General features: G+C 36.2%; 1 non-coding gene across 1 annotated transcript; it reads right to left on the bottom strand.

Moving 5' to 3' along the window:
* Positions 1–550: 550 nt before the first annotated feature.
* TRNAY-AUA lies at positions 551–622 on the bottom strand. The gene has a single exon. It is a non-coding gene; the product is annotated as a tRNA-Tyr (tRNA).
* Between the last annotated feature and the right edge of the window lie 3,874 nt (positions 623–4,496).

Below are 4,496 nucleotides of genomic sequence, written 5' to 3'. Positions count from 1 at the left end.
TACTGAAGACAAACAACACACGAAAGTAATTGAACATAAAATCTGAATTTCACCACCTGGTTAGTTGTGAATTAAGCCAACATGAATGATAGCATTACCTAAGAACATGCGCTGTCAATTAGTATTTGAATGAGAATTGTAAAGTGGATTAACATTGTTAAAAAATGATTAAAGAAGACAATTGAGGTGCTACAAACAAACTTTATTTAACACTTCAGGAAGCAAACAGCCTCCATTCTGAAAACTGCAAAATCAGTCAGAAGGCAGAAAAGCTTCTATAGTATGAGAATAAAGAACAGGGAAGAGAACAATGGAAAATATCTGATTGGCTGGGGCCACGTAGTCAACGGTGTCTGGGTGGGGGGGGGAAACCCAGAGATGGCATGGCATTTGGGATTAGCTTGGCTATTTATACTGCATTTCTGGAAAAGTGAAGCGTACACAGGGACACAAAAATGGTCTGTATTTCAGTTTGCTGGAACAAATATAACCATGGGATTTTCCAGGCAAGAATACTGGAGTGGGTTGCCATTGCCTTCTCCAGGGGATCTTCCCGAACCAGGGATTGAACCTGGGTCTCCTGCATTATAGGCAGACGCTTTACCCTCTGAGCCACCAGGGAAGCCCAAAGAATGTTTAGCATCACTTATTTAACAATGCTTCCTATGCAATTTAGCGTATCAAATAAGCTGAATTAATTTAGCAATTTCCTTTTTAAAAGGAGAGAAAACAAATTTTTTTGAGATGTTCCAGGGGCCCTCTCAAAAATCCCAGTTAGTTTGAGATCAAAAGATTTCATTTAGAATTTGATTTTTAGGAAGTTTGCCAAAAATAGCCATTTAACCCAAAGTGACCAAGACTTCAGAGGCAAATGCAGAAAAATTAAATGGTTGTATGCAAACTTAGCTCTTTTAATATTGAGAAAACTAGGTTTTCATAAGTACTCAAAGACTTGATAAAGACAATATGAAGCAAAGTAAATTATCTTGGTGAGATACAAAAGTCTTTGTTTTTGAGGTAGATCACATAAAAAGTAAGAAAAAAAATCTTATTAAGAGGATACCAGTAATCTAAAATGTCTTTGTCCTTTTAACAAAAAGCAAACCAAATTCTCATTTTGCACTAATGTATTTTTGATCCTAAAACTCATTAAAAAAGACAAAAAAACTTAAAGCCTTTATGATCTTAGTATGATCACACATAAAATTCCTTTCTCAATATTCTTTCTCCACAAATCTTCTGTAACTTTTTATACTGATTCAATATTTTCTGTTGAAATACTGAGTCACTATGTTGCACACTTAAAGCTAATATATGATTATAAATCAGTTATACTTCAATATAAAACATAAAACATTTTATGAAGTGGACAGTCTCATTTGGAGAACTTCAAAATGGGACAAAAGGTAGGAAGCTTTTAGAGCATAAAGATAAAGGACAAGAACAGAAAAACAAATGATTGGCTGAGACCATAGAGTCAACTGTGTTTGGGGTGAGATGGTCCAGAATCGGCTTGATATTTGGGGGCTGGCTCACTAAATGCCATGAGCTTGTGGTCAAGCAGAGCATTTACATAATATGCAAATCCACGTATTACTTATCCACATTTTGATTTGCTGACATGGCACCCTGGACAGGACTGGCTCCATTGGGTGTTGGGTCTAGTAAGTTACTTCAACTCCAGATAATTATTTTTAATAGCTTCTGTTTTACCTCCTAAGTTTATTTTTGGAAAAAAGTCAAGCTCTTAAATACAGTCTGATCTCCTCTCATTATTACATCTAAAGTTTTGCATTCTGCTCTGCTTTCTTAAAATAAATCCATTTACATCCTGCCATAGAGATATTCCTCAATCTTTCAGCTGCTTATTACTCCACTGCATGCACTTATATTTTATTCAACTCATCTTACAGTTGAGCACTGAGGTTATTTTCCAAACATATCATTACAAAATTACTGTAATAAAAAACTTGTACATATATAGTTTTATATTACTGAATATTTATCTTCAATATAAAAGGCTAGAAATTGTATTCTGGGTTGAATGGATAAATATGTATGGTGTTTTGTTATTACAAAATCTCCCACCTTAATGTTACAACATTTCATACTCTGTGAAAAACATATGAGATTGATCTTTTGTTGACAAAAGTCTCTCCGTTTCTTTTAACCATTTCCTATGATAGCAGAGTATCTGGAATTTCATAGTAATTAAAAAGGTTGTTCTAATTCTAAAAACTACCACCATTTACTTCTAAGATTTTTCCAACAACATGAGAGCAAACTGTATGTCATGTTTCATTTAAAGTTTGCTTTTTTTTTTTTGAGCTATACTGGAAAGAGGATAAATGAACTCAGGCAGATTTCAGAAAAGTTCTTCATTTACTAGACAAAATTTTTGAAATCATCTACCAATGAATATTTTCTCCTACAACTCAGGAACTCAATAAAAATACTTGTTATTTTGGTATAAATCAGTGTATTTTTGACCATACTTATAAATAGATGGTAATAATCATGAACTATTTGTAGAATCAGGATTTGAAGATAAACTTGAAAATAAGAAAAAAATATGCACTAGAAGCATGTGGGCTTCCATGATGGCTCAGATGGTTAAAGAAAACGCCTGTAGTGCAGGAGACCTGAGTTCAATCCCTGGGTTGGGAAGGTCACCTGGAGAAGAGAATGGCTACCCACTCCAGTAATCTGGCCTGGAGAATTCCATGGACATAGGAGCCTGGCAGGCTACTGTCCTGTGGGTCTCAAAGAGTCAGACATGACTGAGCAACATTTTACTCTCTCTTAGAAGCATATAACCTTCCTAACACCTTTGTCAAAAATGACCAAGAAGATGTGTGTAGCAAAATACACTCTGCTAAAGAATTACTTCTGCATCTGAATGATAAAGAGTAAAACAGTGAGGCCCACAATCAAGAAATCTGGGCATCCACATCTGGAAGCTAACAGAATGTGTTCCAATGCAGTGCTGAATTCCAGGGTAGACTACCTATTAGGCAGCGACGCTTTCACACTTCCTTACGGTCTCAGAAACTAGGGCTCAACACATTTCTGACATCCGTCTCCTTGGACAGTTTCATCTACATTTCTTAGTTGTTCCATTGGATTGTAACAGAAAAGACAAGATCATTAATAATGAAATCCTAGCTGCTGACAGTCTGCCATGATTTAACCACTGCTTACAATAACGAGCTTGCAGCGGTGGTCATAGACACACACTGAATCAACAGTTATCTCCATGCATTGGATAGGTCTTTTATTAGAACACTGGTTTAACAACTATTTCAAATTTTAGATTATTTATATTTATTTCTAGTAGTAACTTGCCAACTTTCTTCCCAAGATTGTACTGACCCTTCCCCATTGCGCCACATCAGTAAACCAAAACTTAGATAACTTTGATGTGCATGTAAATAGATGCTCTGTGTGCATCCATGCTTAGTTGATATCTCATTTCTGACTTTTGCAAGCCCATGAACTGTAGCCTACAAGGCTCTTCTGTTCATGGGGTTTTCCAGGCAAGAATACTGGAGTGGGTTGCTATTTCCTGCTTCAAGGGATCTTTCAGACACAGTAATAGAACCTGTGTCTCTTGCGTCTTTCATATTGCAAGCAGATTATTTACCACTGAGCCACCAGGGAAGCCCAAATGAATTCCTGACTTGGTCATATATACATTATATTCAATCAGCCAAGTCTCACACTGCAAGCCAAGTCTTTGTCTTTTATCCCAAATAAGGTTGAATATGTGGCCCTAGTCAACCAGATATTTTATCTTTCTCTTCCTTGTTCTTCTTTCTTTATACTGTAAAGGCTCCTTTCCTGCTCATTTGGAAGTTCTCTGAATGGAGACTGTTTCAGGATGTGTTAAGTTTGGAGCATCTCAGTCTTCTTTAATCATTTTTAATACTGTGGTGTGGAGAGTTGGTAATGATGGAAGGAGAGCATATTCAGAGTAAGACTTCTCTGAATAAACAAGTAAACATTTCCATATTATAAAATGCTGGCTTGTGAACCAGGTTTTATATATTAAAAAATTAAGTTAAGAAATGAAAATGCAAACCCTGAATATGAGCATGAACAAAAATGAAGAAACACTTTTTTTATAAAATATAATCCTAGAGGAAGTATGCATAATTTTTTAGCAAAGTACACTAATTACATAAATTTAGTAGGATATATTCTAAGGAAAAAATAAATTTAAAAATTTGAATTTCCCTCAATAGGTTTTCTGTCAGTAGTAATTATATATACTTGTATAATCCCCAGTTCGATTCCTGGGTCAGGAAGATCCCCTGGAGAAGGGATAGGCTATCCACTCCAGTGGAGAAGATGATGGCACCCCACTCCAGTACTCTTGCCTGGAGAATCCCATGGACGGAGGAGCCTGGTGGGGTGCAGTCCATGGGTTCGGGAAGAGTTGGACGCAAGTGAGCAACTTCCCTTTCACTTTTCACTTTCACGCATTGGAGAAGGAA

The sequence above is a fragment of the Bubalus bubalis genome, chromosome 14, assembly GCF_019923935.1.
Source record: "Bubalus bubalis isolate 160015118507 breed Murrah chromosome 14, NDDB_SH_1, whole genome shotgun sequence".
Taxonomy (NCBI): domain Eukaryota; kingdom Metazoa; phylum Chordata; class Mammalia; order Artiodactyla; family Bovidae; genus Bubalus; species Bubalus bubalis.
Note: the sequence above shows the minus strand (reverse complement) of the source record. Positions and strands in the feature narration are given on the sequence as shown.